Consider the following 18811-nt stretch of genomic DNA (forward strand, 5'->3'; position numbering starts at 1 on the left):
GGTAAACAAGAGTTCTGAAAAATAACATAAATTTCCCCTCAAAACGAAACTCGTTGATCCAAAATTGAGGGAATTAGGTAATCGAAGTTCACCTCCCAGCTGGTCTCGAGGTACGATGCTGGCCTAACAAGCCAGTCGTCGTAGGTTCGAGTCTCGGCTCGGGAGAGACTGTTAGTGTCAGTAGGATCGTAGCGCTAGCCCCGCAATTGTCCTGTACACTTAACAGTTGGCTGCGAAGTCTGTGTATAATAAAACAGAAGGTCGAGTTCCGAATCGGAATGTAGCACCAAGGCTTTGCTTTGCTTTTAGGTAATCGAAGTTGAGCTCAAAATTGTGATTTTCGAACATAAAAATCATTGGAACAACATTCAAAGTGCTGCCAAAAATTGGTACCATGGAATGGGGTGAAATTGATCAGTGGGGTGAAATTGATCACCTGAAAATTTGTGATAAAAAATACTAATCAAAAGACATTGCTTTTACAAAACTAGGCAATGATAACGTGTCCTTAAACGCAACTTTTGCATGATTCACATACCTGTCAAAGTTAACCCTTGCATGCCCGGTGCAATTTTTCATATTTTCGAAAAATTCTAACTCAGTCAAAACTCAATCAAATTTGATCAAACAAATTTCCAAATAACAAAAAAAGTATTGAATTTACTTAAAGTAATCTTAGTTGAGGGTTATTTACGTTAAATTTGGAGAAGTGAGTAAAGATTGATAAAAGCTCAAAAAATGTAATTTTTAACAATGATCATTCCATACCATCAAAAAAATACTGAGGAATTCGCAGGGAACCACAAAGATTTTGATTTCAGAGCTAGTTTCTGAGCTTTTGCAACAAACCGAATTGAAATCGGTCTAACTACGATCAAATAAGAGCAAATTTAGCAACAAGCACCTCGTGAACCAAAATAAATAGATTTCAACCTGAAATATCGTTATTTTCGTTTCCAAACTAGCTATAAATGATATTTGTCAGTACAGCAATCATCATTTATCTTCAGCATATCGAAAAAAAGCACATTGCCAAAGAAATGTATGGATTTTAATGGTGATCAGTTTCACCCCAATTTACCCTATTGTACGTTACAGAATCATCGAATTTATTTCATGAAGTAGACGATAGAAACTCCACCAATAGCCATAGAGGTTTACTGGATCACATACCAGTACTTGTTTTAAAATTATACTATTTCGAGAAAAATGTACATGAAGCTAGTTAATTGGAAATTGTTATAAAAATTGATCAATTTCACCCCGTTCCATGGTATATCATCCGATTCTCATTAAATTTACATCACACATACACTGACACACACACATACACACACATAGGCAGACACACACAATCACACACACATACACACGCACACAGTCACACACACTCACGCGCACGCACGCACACACACGCACACAAACACACACAAACACACACGCACACAGACACTCACTCTCTCACACACACACACACACACACACACACACAAACGCGCGTGTGCGACACACGATCGCATACTCAGTTTCTAGTATGAATAATTGGAGAAGGGAATTTTTTTTGGGCTAATGTGGAACCACTGTGCAATGCCTAAGAATTGCAGTTATCATTCCGTATGCCTGATACCACCTTCTACTGTGTATTAAGCAACTATTGATACTAAAAAACTCACATTTTTTACCCTGTCCACATCACCCCAAACACTGTCCATATTATCCCAATAGCTGTCCATTTTCACCCCAAACGATTTTTTTATGTCCGAAAATCATAATTTTTAATTTCGTTATTTTTTTGTGCTTTTGACCTCAATATCAAGGTTTTTTCGTGCAGAAACATAGAAAACAGATCAATATTACTATAGTACATTTCGTTTATGGGATAGAAAAAACAGGTTACGAAATAACAGGAGTTTTCCTTAGGGGGTCCGAATTACCCCAAACTACCCTACACCTTTTTTTTTTTTTCAAAAAATAGGTCGTGAGTAAAAAATACACTCATAGCACAAAATGACACCTTCAGGCCATAAGACATAGGATATTTTCTTGAACTTATCCTTTGTGGACTCATCTTTTTTTTATTTCAAGGTTCTTTCAAGTTATTTTGGACTATTCTACAATCAGTTGTTTCAACTCTTCGAGTTACTTTTAGTTATGCTGTTTCTAAGTTTGGAATTAGTTTTATCTATGGTCTCATCCATCTATGGAATGTTTGATTAAATTCGGAATCAGTTTCTGCTTCATCCTTTTCATTTTTTTAGAAGCCTGAAACAATTTTTTTTTTGCTTATTTAGGCCGTTACAAATTTTATTTTCATTTTATGTCACCCCCCCTTCAAAAATCTTGAATATTGGAAAGGGAAGAAAAAAAAGCTCGAACCGTTTTGTTCATTTCATTGGTTTTCCGAAGGCATAAATGCTTAATTTAGCAACAAACAAGTCAGATGACAGCGAGAGTCACCTAAAAGTGACGTAAAAAAGAGTAATAAAGTAATAAAGAGTTATTTTTCAACATTTATTTGAGTGCAAGTTACAAACGTCATAACTTGCACACAAACTTTGATCAAAGATACTATTCTTTTTTTTTTCGTCTCGGTGTTAGGGGAACTGCTCCATTATTCATCTCATTAAACCGATGATCACGAAGAATGCACTGATTAAACAACATATTTTCATGAAATCATTGAACAAATAAACAAAATACGCTTACGTGCTCTTATAGAATCGTTCAGTATTGTATATTTAGTAAATTTAGCTAGATTTATCCTGAATTTTGTAAAACAAACCATTTTGCACAACGCTTCCATATCCATCTCAAAACTTATATCACTGCTCAATTATTCATCTCACGACGCCCCCATATTCATCACACTGCAATGCACTGTTAATCATGAATGAATCACATTATCATGAATGAACGTAGCCGCAGCCCGTCGTAGTAGGTTACCTAGTTATCCGCTGTAGTTGTTTACGTGCAAATATGGTAACCTATGTAACCACTGCAGTGCTGTCCATTTATATCAATTATGTCGGAATAATTCAACATTTTCAGCATGATTTGTTCGTATTAACAGAAACCGATTTGGCAACTTTTTATTTTCTTCAAGGCAGTGAAAACAGATGAAAATACATACAGTTGAAATTTAGGAATTGTAGAAATTCATCTCATATGTTGCTGCTATTTCAAGCTGGTTTTTGGAAATTTGAGGTAAACGTTTCAAAGATTAAAGTATTCTTAGTGTAGTGAGTGATTTTGTTTAGTGATTGAAATAAAAAATGGTCCGCTAGTGATAAGAAAAACTTTGGTTGGCTGCTGAACGAGTCCCGTTGTAGCCGTACAGAACAATGCGCGGATTTTGTTTTCTAAGGTAGGTGATTGAAATAAATGAGTTTTCGAGTGCAGATGCCTGACTGTTATATCAAATTTAGAGTTTTTAAGTGAGTTTTTGAGGTTTCTACTTAATCAGAACTAAGAACTAAGAAGAATCCATTCCATGGATTAGCAGATTGGTTAAAGAAGAAAATATGCATTTTTTCCTGTTTTCAATTGTGTTTACATGTTTTTTTTTTATTCTCGCTTATTTTCCGTCGGTCTATTTCCGCCACTATTGTGGCCAATTACCGACGCCCAGGGAGGCGACTCCACACCCAGGTCCCTAACTCACGACCCGTTTATTAACGGACCGGCGCCAACGGCTTTACTTCCTCATGCGATGGAAGGCGTGATCCCAGAGATTTTTCGCCTCAGAAAATCTACCGGTGTCGGCTAGAATTGAATCTAGACCAGTTGGGTTGGTTGTGAGTGGATCACGCCACCCCACAACCATCGACACCTATGTCGGCGGTGGGATTCGAACCCAGACGTCGAGCGTGGTTGGCGGAGACGTTACCAACCACACTAGGCCCCCGCTGTATGTGTTTACATGTTGAATGAGATGAATATACGGGCTGAGATGAATAATGGAGCAGTTCCCCTATTTATTTTTTGCCACCCCCTCTGTTAACTTTGATAACCTTGGACATAAAAAGAATTCGAGATATGGATCAGCCTTATTTATTTATTTATTTGTTCATTGATTCACCTTACGTAAAGTCTTAACGATAGTTAAGAGAACCATTAAGAGTGTCTGCAATTATTTTATTTCTATGTTTCTGCAATTATTTTATTTCTATGTTTAAAAATATCACAAAACTCAAATAGATATTCGACACTCGGGAATGTTCTCACGCTGAACGCAGCAGTCTCATAATAACCATGATGAGTAGAGGATGGTGTAACGGTTTGACCAAAAAGCAGGCGCGGGTAGAGGTAGTGTTTATTGCTTAGGGAGGTTGGAGACAAAGTATCACTATGCAACAGGAAGAAAATTTTCCCTGTTTATTTATGTGTCCTCGCTCACTTGAAAAAGAAAATTCCGAGTTTTCAGTGTTTAAGTTGCGAGAAGCTTTCAAAAAGCACTAATATTGATAGCAAGGTAGTAGCATTGTTATATTCACAATATAAATGCATCTTAATGATATATTCAACGATGCAAAAATTTTTTCCAGAGGCTGTTTATAAACAAACTTCTTCGCAATTAAACTTGTTTCCAATATGGCCGATTCTGCATTTGACATACCGTTACACCATGTCTCTATACATCATGATAATAACCATATTTTGTACGATGGTATTGGTTTACAAGCATAGGAGTGGGCCTACCCGATCAGAAGAGCATAACTAAAAAATTACAAAACTCTATCAACACGAGATACAAATAACAAATTTTGATACGATTTTGTATTTTCCCATATGCTTTTGATGACGAAATTGGACCTAAATGAGTTATGACAGCAAATTCTGAAATGAAGTTATTCTGAAACAAGTCTAACAGATTTTTCATCTCTATCAAAACCTGTTATTTCTAACAATGGTTGTTATTATACTGTTCTATATGCTATATTATTTTGTTAGAAAGCTGATACGTTAGTAACAAAGCTTGACATGGGTTTGATACTAGTGGAATCATTTTTGTTACAATTTCTGTTATTTTAACACCTAACGGGATCAAATTGAAAACACAACCTGAAAGGTTTTTCTCATAACACACTAACAACTTCTGTTACAATTTTGTTTTGCCCTTCTGATCGGGTAAGCATGCGTTGAAATGCATGAAAATTCATCATGGACAGCAGCATCGGGGAATCCAGCTCAGCAAACAATATGTTGGTAACACATACAGCCTGCTGTTACCTACGGTGGCATTCCAGATTGTCAAGACCAAGCAGGCGGCAACGGTCTGGATAAGGTGGTAGATTGGTAGGATCACACCAAAATAAATCTTTCAGGGCCAGTCAAATAAATTGTCTTTGTACACGCTTAAGGTTTCATGCAGGTTGCATGAAAACTGGTGCGGAGTGCAGATCACACTAACGTTTTCAAGTAGGGAGCGTACTAGTGAACAATACAGTGGTTTCCTACAGTGAGGATCCTTGAAGTCAATGTTATTTGCGATGAATCCCAATTGCTTACTTGCTTTCGAAATAACTGCAGTGCGGTGTTTATCAAAAAGTCAGCTTTTGGTCAATAATAACTCCAAGATCACTTACGCAATCGACTCTACGCAGCACATCCCCGTTCACGGTATAGTTAAAAATGATTGGGGTTTGAGTGCGATGAAATGTTACCACTTCACATTTTGCAGTAAACTAATCTGCAACCCATCCCAAGAGCACCAGCGACATCGTTGAAAAAAATAATGAAGAGAAGCGGCCCAAGGTCACTACACTCTGCCGTGAACGCAGACGATACACCGGATCCCAGCTTAACTTGAAAAATTCTATTACGCAGGAATGATTCGAACCACTTAACAAACCGAGATGAAGCACCAAAACGGGAAATTGTATTCAACAGTAGTTGATGGTCGATTCGGAGTCAAAAGCAACGTTGAGGTCCATGTAAAAGACATCAACTTAAGGACAGTTAATGTTCGAGTTCCTGAGATGCAATGCGACGTGAAACCTACCAGATTTGTTGTCACAGATCATCCAGGAACAGTATCATACTGATCTGAAGAAATATAGTCACGTGTGCAATCCAATACAACAGAGTAGACAAATTGGTAATTCCACGGTAATTCTTGAAATTACGACGATCACCACTTTAAGGACCGACCTCAGACCTCAGATTTGTTGAATATGGTGCAAAGTAGAGCAGCTATCAATGAAGAATATCAATGCAACGGCACATGAAACGACACATTGTTGGCAGGGTTGAAAATTTTCACAGTCAGTGATAAATTCACAATTGACACTGAGAGCTACTAATATCAGTATCAACACGAACGAGCTGAAAGTGATAATTGCTTTCAGCCCCATTCAGTTGACAGTGGCAGCATTTCTGTGATTTCGCACACGCTATGTTGCTCTAGCGATGTTTATGCGGTGTAGGATGGAGGTGTCTATCTGCTTCATTGAATTCAAGCAATGGATTGGCTCAGATCAAATAATTTCGATAATTATTAAGATATATCATTTATATCACTGACATGATTACTGACTGATAATTGACACTCAATGTCAGTTTGAAGAGAGTGAGAGTGAAACTGCTGTTGTATAATTTTCATTTTTTTGTGTCGAAATTTCGCAACACTGATTGTTGGCCAACGTTAGAATTGCTGTATCAATTTGAATTAAATTTAAGATCATTTTTTGCATTTTTTGATTCCAGAAGCATTTTCAAGAAATGTTAGTTTATTGGGAATAGTTTGCGTTCTCAAGAATCTCAAGAATTGCTAGTTTATTGGAAATAGTTTGCATTTTCTGTTTTTTTTTAATTTTTTTTATATATATTTCGGAAGAATTTTTTTTTCTCCTGTTTCTTATGCAGGGATCATTTTTTGGCACTTTTTTCTAAATTTTGACCGCTTCAGTCCAATCGAAGCATTTCAAACTATTATTTCCATTGTTGACTTTTTCTAGCCATAAGAGACGTTTTTCAACTACTTTGAGCTGCCTTGAAGGAAGTTTTGAATTCATTCTTTTTAATTCCTTCAAGTCTTCCGAAGTGTTGTCAAATGTTTCAAGCTACATTTACGAAAATTTCAATTAAAAATTTATTTGATTTAGGGTATAACTGCCTTTAATGGACCACTTAGTAGCGTAGCTGCAAATTTTGCGAGGAAAAGTGTAAATATCTAAACTGAATTAAGTATTTCATTATGTATAAACATGAAGTAACATGTTTATCATCTTTTCTGCATGAAAAACAACAAGATAATACCTCTGTTTTACTATAATTTAAGAAATAAATCATCGTTTCAGTTTCCTTTAATGGGCCACCGTTTCCTTATTTGGACCACAACAATTTCCTAATTTGGGCCAGGTCTAAATAATATCTACATCTCTTCAACCGTAGCTGCCGCTGATGAAACTAACTCTGGCTTACGCACTGAGAGTTCTGGATCTTTCGTAATAGGGAATCCTTTACGTGCCATCCGAGTTATCCAGCGAACAATTGAATCCCTCTTCCGCGGCAGTCAATGCAGTTTGTTTACCTCTTCGTGGTTTTCCTGACCACTTGCTGCTTGCACGGAACATTACGGTGGATCGTGGAACATTGGAGCGCCTGCGAGCTTCTCTAGTCGGAACACCACTTTTTATTTATTGCTTGAAGACACTCAGTAACAGCTGCTTCAGTATATTTTTTACCAATTTCCGGCGTTTTTCCCATTTTAGCAGCTATTTTCGTTACAATAACTCAATCATAACAAATTTATGGTAACTATGGTAACTATGATTCGCGGCGTTATTTCGATGATAGCTCTTGTTCGAAATGAAGCATGCCGGAATAAGGAAAACAGTATTATTTCCACCCTTAATTGGGCCACTACTTTTGTCAATATTATAAGTGTTTTTTCGTAAAATTTATTGCTTATCTTTTAAAAACACTCTTATCCTACCCGTTCATCGAAAATCAGATTATTTTCGCTCGGAAAGTGTGATTTCAGTACAGTTTTTGGTACAGCCATTTCCTATGAAAACGTTAACAAACCATGGCAAATCAGGTAGCTGTTATTAAAAGACATTTTTTGCAGCTTTAATGAAGAATATTATAGTAAACGTTCGTTGCAACATTTCTAATGAAGAACATTATTGAAATTGTCAAACCACAAATCAAAATTAATTTTTTTTTTCTTCATCTATAATTTATTTGACACGGCACAAATACAATTTAATGTTTAACGGCGCCAATTATATCTGGTAGCTTATTTTCTAAAGTATCTTAATAACTAAAAGCAAATTTTTTATCCTCGCTGCCGACTACGAGCTGAAACTAAATCTAACTTAAAGCTAGAATGTTTTGCCTTAAAAGCACTGATTTGTTGTTTGATGGTTTTCCATTGCCATAGGCAAGCAGCATATTGAATATGTTCCGCTGCTGGGCCAAGATTATGGAATGTAATCATCTTTCCAATTCCCCTCTGGTCCAATCATTTTGCCAACTGATGATCGTATTCTGACGTACAAGTGCGAAAAATTCATTAAAGGCAATTGGTCTTTCATAAATATCACCGTTTCTTGCGCCCACCTTAGCCAAAGAGTCCGCTTTCTCATTACCCGGTATCGAGCAGTGAGAAGGGATCCACGCTAAGGTAATCTGATACGATTTTTCGGATAAAGCATTCAGATATTCTCGTATTTTCCCCAGGAAATACGGAGAGTGCTTAACATCTTTCATCGATCGGAGTGCCTCAATGGAACTGAGACTGTCCGTAAAGATGAAATAATGGTCCGTGGGCACTTTTTTCGATAATCCCTAGGGTGTATTGAATTGCAGCTGATTCTGCGACGTAAACAGAAGCGGGATTATCGAGCTTAAGGGAGACGGTTAAATTGTTATTGAAAATACCGAAGCCAGTGGACCCATCAAGAAGTGATCCGTCAGTGTAGAACATATTGTTGCAGTTGATGTTTCGATATTTATTGGAAAAAATTTTGGGGATCTGCTGCACGCGTAAGTGATCCGGGATTCCACGAGTTTCTTCTATCATGGATGTATCGAAAAACACAGTAGAATAAGAAGTATTTGATAAGCGACACGATTTGGATTATTCGAAGAAGGGTTAATATTTTGGGACATGTGATTGAAATACAATATCATAAAACGGGTTTTAGAATTAAGTTCGATTAACCTTTCAAAATTTTCAATCACGGGACGGTTCAAGACTTCACATTTGATAAGAATACGAGAAGACAGGTTCCAGAAGCGGTTTCTTAATGGTAGTACTCCAGCTAAGACCTCCAAACTCATCGTATGGGTCGACTGCATGCAACCTAAGGCGATACGCAAACAACGATATTGTATTCGCTTCAGTTTGATCAAATGTGTGTTTGCTGCGGAGCGGAAGCAGAAACACCCGTACTCAATGACAGACAATATCGTTGTTTGGTAAAGCCTTATAAGGTCTCCTGGATGGGCTCCCCACCATTGTCCGGTTATTGTACGAAGAAAATTCACTCTTTGTTGACATTTTTTCATCAGATACCTCACGTGACAACCCCAGGTGCCTTTAGAGTCGAACCAGACACCAAGATATTTGTGTACCAAAACCTGAGAAATCGTTTTACCCATTAATTGTGTTTGAAGCTGAGCAGGTTCATGCTTCCTAGAAAAAACTACTATCTCAGTCTTCTCCGGAGAGAATTCGATACCTAGCTGTAAAGCCCAAGCAGACAAATTGTCCAAGGTATCTTGCAATGGTCCTTGCAAATCGGCAGCTTTGGCTCCTGTAACAGAGATTACACTGTCGTCTGCAAGTTGTCTTATCGTGCATGAATTTGCCAGACATTCGTCGATGTCTTTAGATAAAAGTTGTAAAGAAGGGGGCTTAAACATGAGCCCTGGGGAAGACCTATGTAGCTAATGCGAAAAGTGGAAAACAAATTGTGCAAAAAATTGTTCAAAATTGGAGAAAATCCTTGTCGGTGAAGTTTGCCCGAAAGAATGTCAATAGAAACGGAATCAAAAGCCCCCTTAATGTCTTAATGTGGCTGAATATCTATTGAAAGCAACGCCAGACAATCATTCGGCGGAAGCCAAATTGAGTATCTGATAGTAGACCATTTGATTCGACCCAGTGGTCTAAACGACGGAGTATCATTTTTTCCATCAATTTCCGGATACAGGATAGCATTGCAATCGGCCTATAAGAGTTGTGATCAGAAGCTGGTTTCCCTGGTTTTTGGATGGCGATCACCTTCACTTGCCTCCAATCCTGCGGTACAATGTTTTGCTCCAGGAACTTATTGAACAAGTTCAACAAGCGCCTCTTGGCATTGCCGGGTAGATTCTTCAACAAGTTGAATTTGATTCTATCTAACCCAGGCGCGTTATTGTTACAGGACAGGAGGGCAACTGAAAATTCTGCCATCGTAAAAGGTGATTCTATCGCGTCGTGGCCCGGAGACGCATCGCGAACAATATTTTGCTCAGGAACAGAGTCCGGACATACTTTCCTGGCAAAATCAAATATCCACCGACTTGAAGACTCCTCACTTTCGTTGACCGTTACGCGATTCCGCATTCTTCGGGCTGTGTTCCAAAGAGTGCTCATCGATGTCTCCCTCGACGTCTCGTTCACGAACCGACGCCAATATCCGCGTTCCTTTGCTTTAGCCAAGCTTTTAAGCTTGGTATCAAGCTCCGAATACCGTAAATAGTCGCCAGGTATACCTCCCTTCTGGAAGGCCAAAAACGCGTCGGATCTTTGCGTTTTTTTCGGGATTTTTCTTCGTTTGGGCTTTCAACGCGGCGTCGATAATCAAGCCCGCGAGGAGGTTGTATTCTTCAAGTGGTGGATGATGTTGAATCGACTCGACCGCTTTTGAAATCATTTCCTCGTATAACTTCCAATCGACATTCCGTGTGAGGTCATACGGAATGTCAATTGGTCGCATGCGAGTTGACCCGTTATTAATTGAAATAAGAATAGGCAGATGGTCGCTACCGTGAGGATCGAGGATTACCTCCCATGTGCAATCCAACCGTAGCGACGTCGAACATAAGGATAGATCCAAAGCGCTTGGGCGCGCTGGAGGTTTCGGGAACCCCAAGCCACGTCATGAGAGTTGAAGTCTCCCAAAATCAAACGTGGCGAGGGAAGAAGTTCTATTAAATCAAAGAGCAGCCGTTGCCCAACCTGTGCTCTGGGAGGAATATATATTAAGGCAATATAAAGCTCTTTACCTTGTATTGTCATTTGACATGCGACAACTTCGATGCCTGGAATCGAGGGGAGGTTTATACGATAGAAAGAATAGCACTTTTTAATCTCTGAAAGTACTCCTCCATATGGGGTGTCTCGATCAAGGCGAATAATATTAAAATCATGGAAGTTGAGATCAATATTTGAAGTAAGCCAAGTTTCACAAAGGGAAAATGCATCGCATTTGTTTTTATTTATCAAAACTTTAAACGAATCAATTTTTGGTAAAATACTTCTACAATTCCTATGTAAGACAGAGATAGAATCCTTCATATACGCAGATGAATTAGGCATCGAAGGATACAATCGCTGCAAGGAGGGGCCATTGGGCAGTCAACTGCTTCAAAAATGATCTTACTGTTGGGAGTAATGCTGTAAGAAAAATTTTAATTAGATCGGATGCATTGAAAGTTTCAAAAATCCAGTCCACAATCTCAGAAAAATTTCACTAATCCAGAGTTTGTTTCATCAACTGGGAGTGCAAAAGGAACAACTGGGATTTTAGATGTTCCTGAAAGTGCTGGGAACTCCTTCTGGGACTTTAAATTTGCAAGCCTAGGAGGAGTTTGCTTCGGTTTTTCCGCAGCACTGTTTGATTTGTTTGTAACTTTCATTTCACTTTGAGAAATCTTAGGACCTTTTCTGGGAAGTTTAGGAGAGGAAATATTTTTCCTCTTTCTAGACTCCCCAGGATTGGCGTAAGATGTTCCCGCTGGTGAATCGTCAGAATCGGTTTCATCAGAGGACAACAGATCAAAAGGGATTGATGTAATGGGAGAAGTGGTAACGGTCTTCTTCAGCATCTCAGCGTAAGAACGCTTCGAACGCTCTTTGAGAGACCTCTTTATTTTATCCCTGCGCTGCATATACACCGCACATGTCGAGAGCTCATGTTGACCCTCCCCACAGTGAATGCATTTTTCAGCATTTTTACTGCAGGAATCATCCGCATGATTCTCCCCACACTTGCCACAACGTGCCTTATTGCAGCAGTAGGCGGCGGTGTAGCCTAACTGCTTACAATTCAGGCAGTGCATGACGCGAGGCACATATAATCGCACAGGGAGACGAACCCGGTGGATCGAGACGTGGCTTGGTAGCGCTGACCCGGCGAACGTAACTCGTAACGAGTCTGACGGAGTGTATACTGTTTTGCCACCGATGATCGATGCTGACCGCAGTTGCTTGCAGTCGAGCACCTTTACATCGGGACATGTGTTGTTCTTAAAGCACCCTTTGGCATTTTCCAATATACACTCGACGGACAGACTCGAATCGTTCATGACACCGTCGATCTCCACATCTCGTGCGGGTATGTAAACGCGATACTCGCGTGTGAAAAGCTCTGAGCAAGCTATATCGTTGGCCACTTTCAGGTTACTGACCACGACACGGAGCTTGTTAGGTCGGACCTTGGAAATTTCGGTCACGCCCTTGTACTCCTTCGTCAGGTCTTTAGAAATCTGCAAGAGGTTCAACTGTTTCGATTTCGGTCCCGCCTTTGGCCGAAAATAGAGAGTATAGCTGCCCTGGGCTCCGTCTGGGTAAAGCCTGGGGCGAGGGGGGACTGAAGAATGAACAGGGGAGGGGGTAACAGAAGGGTCAGGGTCAGAGGGGTTCGGGGATGGTGGTGCGGGAGGCGAGGGATCTACATCCATCGCGATAAGTCTAGCGTACTAGCGCCGACAAGAACACGTACCTTTTTACTTCTCCCTTCTAGTAAGGTTGGTTGTCCGATCGTTCGAAGCTGCAGCCGTTACAGCCAGCAGCACCAATACAGCAGCACCAAACAGCCACCAGCAGCGAGCCAGGTGTGGGATCACTCTACACAGCGATACGACTCAACTGTCAACTGATGGCTTCTTCTTTTTCCTCTTTTGTGTTGAAACTCTCGTCCACTGCTATTTTCGCTATTTTCGTTACAATAACTCAATCATAACAAATTTATGGTAACTATGGTAACTATGATTCGCGGCGTTATTTCGATGATAGCTCTTGTTCGAAATGAAACATGCCGGAATAAGGAAAACAGTATTATTTCCACCCTTAATTGGGCCACTACTTTTGTCAATATTATAAGTGTTTTTTCGTAAAATTTATTGCTTATCTTTTAAAAACACTCTTATCCTACCCGTTCATCGAAAATCAGATTATTTTCGCTCGGAAAGTGTGATTTCAGTACAGTTTTTGGTACAGCCATTTCCTATGAAAACGTTAACAAACCATGGCAAATCAGGTAGCTGTTATTAAAAGACATTTTTTGCAGCTTTAATGAAGAATATTATAGTAAACGTTCGTTGCAACATTTCTAATGAAGAACATTATTGAAATTGTCAAACCACAAATCAAAATTAATTTTTTTTTCTTCATCTATAATTTATTTGACACGGCACAAATACAATTTAATGTTTAACGGCGCCAATTATATCTGGTAGCTTATTTTCTGAAGTATCTTAATAACTAAAAGCAAATTTTTTATCCTCGCTGCCGACTACGAGCTGAAACTAAATCTAACTTAAAGCTAGAATGTTTTGCCTTAAAAAGCACTGATTTGTTGTTTGATGGTTTTCCATTGCCATAGGCAAGCAGCATATTGAATATGTTCCGCTGCTGGGCCAAGATTATGGAATGTAATCATCTTTCCAATTCCCCTCTGGTCCAATCATTTTGCCAACTGATGATCGTATTCTGACGTACAAGTGCGAAAAATTCATTAAAGGCAATTGGTCTTTCATAAATATCACCGTTTCTTGCGCCCACCTTAGCCAAAGAGTCCGCTTTCTCATTACCCGGTATCGAGCAGTGAGAAGGGATCCACGCTAAGGTAATCTGATACGATTTTTCGGATAAAGCATTCAGATATTCTCGTATTTTCCCCAGGAAATACGGAGAGTGCTTAACATCTTTCATCGATCGGAGTGCCTCAATGGAACTGAGACTGTCCGTAAAGATGAAATAATGGTCCGTGGGCACTTTTTTCGATAATCCCTAGGGTGTATTGAATTGCAGCTGATTCTGCGACGTAAACAGAAGCGGGATTATCGAGCTTAAGGGAGACGGTTAAATTGTTATTGAAAATACCGAAGCCAGTGGACCCTCTACGCCAGTGGATCACTCTACACAGCGATACGACTCAACTGTCAACTGATGGCTTCTTCTTTTTCCTCTTTTGTGTTGAAACTCTCGTCCACTGCTGTAGCACAATTCAGCCAGCAGCCAAATCGGCTTACGCACCAGCTGACAGTCACGATGCGAAACAGTTGCACAAAGGCGCGACCTTGAACTCGGATTTATTTCACTCGACCAGGCAAACAATGCCAACACTTGCTCACACGTCTTATGTTTTATATTCTATCGGAGCGATCACAACACTTGAAGAAAGCAAGCTCATGATTGGTTGAAATCTACGAACTGAACTAAACATAGTGGTTTTCAACTCATTTTTTTACTATTTTTTTACAAAACCTCCCAGTCGGTCTCGAGGTACGATGTCCAGTCGTCGTGCTTCGAGACTCGGTTCAGGAGAGACTGTTAGTGTCAATAGGATCGTAGCGCTAGCCCCGCAATTGTCCTGTGCACTAAACAGACGGCTGTGAAGTCTGTGTATAAAAAGCAGAAGGTCAAGTTCCGAATCGCACCAAGGCTCTGCTTTACTTTTTTAATTTTGATGAGTTGTCAGAAGGTTTTGCGAGGTACCGTGGAATGGGGTGAAATTGATCAGTGGGGTGAAATTGATCACCTGAAAATTTGTGATAAAAAATTCTAAACAAAAGATATTGCTCTTACAACACTAGGCAACGTTAACGTGTCCTTAAACGCAACTTTTGCATGATTCACCTACCTGTCAAAATTAACCCTTGCATGCCCGGTGCAATTTTTCATATTTTCGAAAAATTCTTCTAACTCAGTCAAAACTCAATCAAACTTGATCAAACATGTTTCCAAACAACAACAAAAAAGTATTGAATTTACTTAAAGTAATCTTAGTTGAGGGTTAATTACGTAAAATTTGAAGAAGTGAGTAAAGTTTGATAAAAGTTCAAAAAATGTAATTTTCAACAATGATCATCCCATACCATTAAAGAAATACTGATGAATTCGCAGGAAACCACAAAGATTTTAATTTCACCGCTAGTTTTTGAGCTTTTGCAACAAACCGAATTGGAATCGGTCAAATAAGAGCAAATTTAGCAACAAGCAGCTCGTGAACCAAAATAAACAAATTTCAACCGGGAATATCGTTTTTTTAGTTTCCAAACTAGCTGTAAATGATATTTTTCAGTACATAAATCATCATTCATCTTTAGCATATCAAAAAAAAAGCACATTGCTAAAAGAATATATGGATTTCAATGGTGATCAATTTCACCCCAATTTACCTAATAGTACCTTATAGAGTAATCGAATTTATTCCATGAAGTAGACGATAGAAAATTCACCAATAGCCATAGAGGTTTACTGGAGCACATACCAGTACTTGTTTTAAAATCATACTATTGTTATAAAAATTGATCAATTTCACCACGTTCCATGGTACCGGATGTGCTTTGCAAGATGCAGATTTCCAGAGTCCGTGTGCAGATTTTATTGACCTGCAAGTGTGTGTAGTTTTTTCATAGTTTCTGTGGATTATTGTCAAGGTTACGCGAGTGGTGATATGTTCGAATCTTAGTAGAACCAAGCCATTCGTTGGTAAAAGAACCTTAATTTGTGTTTATTCTGAGGCTTTCCACACAAAACCTTCATCCAGACTAAATAACAGCTGGTCTAAAGCAGCGGCAGCGATTGTGGAAAGTTGAAGAAATGCAAAGACGACGAGGCAAGTAGAGTAAAGGATTATTTCAAACGCAAACCGAGGTGGGCTGGACTTCATGTCTACAAGGTAAGGTAGACGCTTAACTGAACCGATAACTAGAATACGGTGACCAGACCACGCATCAGGAAACTGTACTGCGAGTGGTGCATACGAAAAGCATCGCAATGAACGGCGAGACGTACGTTGAAGCGAACGCCAAGCAGATTCCTGGCCTGGAATGTTTTGTCGGCCAGTACTGCAAAAATATTGAAATGTTTTGTATTTTTCTTTTTTGCGTTTTTTTATCGCATGGTTTGGAAAATTCTCTTTGTTCCATATCAATTATGCTAAATATGCCTTACGTATGCGTTTCATTTGAGTTACTAACTTATCAGTAAATAATCAATTCTTTTGTTATCATGTCACAATAAAAATGTACGTTTGAAGCTGAATTGAAGAATGACATGATCCTTTTACATTTACGACACATGCAAAACCACAAAAGCATGAGCAACTAAAACGATTGATTTATTGGAATAAATTTGCAATTTCCTGATGAGAGGCATAACTGTTCAGTTTCGCTAAAACTTCAATTGAAAGCTGAAAGTTTTCCAATAACTGTCACTATACAATGTAAATAATTGGCTCAATCCCGCAGGGACAATGAATCTTTGCTCCTTCTGGCCGTGAATGAAAACCATCAATGGTCATCGAGACCATTTAGGTAGCACCCAGGCAACATAGCTCATTTGACCCGCTCCTGTGCAGCCAACAGTGTTCATTAACCTGCAGCCATACTGCGAGCCGGACAAATCAATTAAAGTCCAGTTTGTTTTCAAACACCAATTGCTGCTACACATATAATTTATTGTGATAACCGCCAACAGCATTTATCGGTGGATATTTGCTCGCTAATTACATAAAGCAAGAGAAAACCGCACCGGAAGGTTTCAAATAAAATAAATGGCCAGGTGCATTAGTGTGTACGAGTCGTCGAATAAAACCAAAAACATAACCTTCAGACCAGCTAAATATGTTGGTACAAGCACTCTGCTGATAAAACACAACCACGCGCACACACATACCCGAACGGTAACCGGTGAAAATCGACACAACCCCACAAACCAAGCGGTCGTAATTTTTCCTTCATTGTTTCGCAGCGGCAAGGTTTAGATTTTTCACTGCAGTTTTCTCCTTCCCTCGCAATGGCTCCATCTAAACCAATCCGTTTTTTCACCTCTACGCCCGCTCTAGGCTGCGTGTTTTTCAATTGCAGTAGCATAACTCTAGTTGCGCACAGTTGGAATAAGTTATCTGATGAAATTCAGTTTATCTATAATCGTAATGATTCTGATGGTTGTCAGATGTGGCCCAAATAAGTTTAAACAAATTAGAAAATGCACTAGTGATGCTAGCAACTCTTTCGAATGTCTAATTTAAATATAAATTGAAAAAATCTACTTCAACGATGACGCCTGTTTTCACCAAGACGGGCGAATTTTCCTCGGCCCGTGTGGCAACAATGTGCAAGCAGCACCGCGGTAGCTCTGCGGTAAGCTCACTAGCGCAAAACCATGTTTCTCTCCGTCCGATCGGTAGTTGGTGTGTTGCAAATTCGACGGCAGGATTTCTATGCTTAGTCGTATCAAAACAGCGAATGCGATAACGCGATTAGTTTTGCCTATCACCTCGGATGCGCTACCGTAAATCTGAATCTTTCAGTACCTACTACTTTTTCTCACTTCCGGTTTGTTTTTTCATGTGTTGTGGCCCGCAGTTTATATCGGATTATGCCGCCCAAACGGCGGCGTGCTTGTGATGTGTTTACGGCTAGTGTTGAAGGACATTCCTGTGCGGATTTTTTTTTATTTCGACCCAACGCCTGGTATCATCAATCATTCAGAATTCAATCCTATTAGTATGCTCAGTTCATACGTTCGTTCCGGAAGCTGGTTCAGCCTAGAACGCGTGAAATAACACCAAGTTGCCGCTCGGATTCTTTCGGCGGTCGTTGATTGGACGGGGCCGTATTGACGCGGGAAAAGTGATAAGATAACCCCCGGCGGCATATGCTTCCATCGGATACCAGTCGATTTGAACTAACCGCACCCACCGCTATGATACGATCGCTTGGGGAAGACCTAGTGAACCTATAGATATGAGAAATGACAAGACATCAAAACGGATAACGGCAATGCAAAATTATACAGATCGCCCGTTTTGATGTTGACAGTTGCCTTAACGGTGAGTGTCTCGGCGTCTCTCTGGTGTATAGGCTGACTAGGAAGACCGGAGGCGTCGCAAATGTTGCTAGTTTGAGTGGGCTGAATGGTTAAACAAATTTGCAAGAGTGGAATTCTCTTATGTGTGTAAAGTAATATGTGATGATTACATTTCAAAGTTCATTCCACTTTTGTAAACACGTGCATGTAGGTACGAGTTTGAATGTTTCATCTCAGTGAATATTAAATTTATGAATCAACGCCAAAATTAAAATTTAGTTAATTTAAAATTGAATAGTTCAATAAGTAGTATTCCTAGTGTTTAAAATTGATGTATATTTTTAAGTAAAAGTAACTTTGAAAAAGTGGTAGAACCTTGTTTATTAATTTCAAGAGAAAAAATAAATAAATAAATTAGAGTTTCTGTTTAACTGTAAACTCCTTTTGAAGAATCAAATTTTGTTGGGCTAAGATATCGCTATAGTAGTTGTCAGAATACATGAATTCATCTACGTACAGCTCTTCTCGATGAGGACCCGCGTTTTCGCAATA

The 18811-nt window shown here is 39.3% G+C and overlaps 2 protein-coding genes across 3 annotated transcripts in view; one reads left to right on the top strand and one right to left on the bottom strand.

Annotated features, from left to right (window-relative positions):
* Nucleotides 1-18811, bottom strand: part of LOC129726600 (galactokinase-like) — a 148392-nt gene that overhangs the window by 89775 nt on the left and 39806 nt on the right. The window lies entirely within an intron of this gene.
* The window catches only part of LOC129726599 (extracellular serine/threonine protein CG31145), a 217329-nt gene continuing 216835 nt past the window's right edge, over nt 18318-18811 (top strand). The window contains exon 1 of the mRNA XM_055683503.1: nt 18318-18470. The gene's annotated coding sequence lies outside the window, so the exon portion shown is untranslated. The remainder of the gene's footprint in view (nt 18471-18811) is intronic.

This window comes from Wyeomyia smithii, chromosome 3 (assembly GCF_029784165.1).
Source record: "Wyeomyia smithii strain HCP4-BCI-WySm-NY-G18 chromosome 3, ASM2978416v1, whole genome shotgun sequence".
Lineage (NCBI taxonomy): Eukaryota > Metazoa > Arthropoda > Insecta > Diptera > Culicidae > Wyeomyia > Wyeomyia smithii.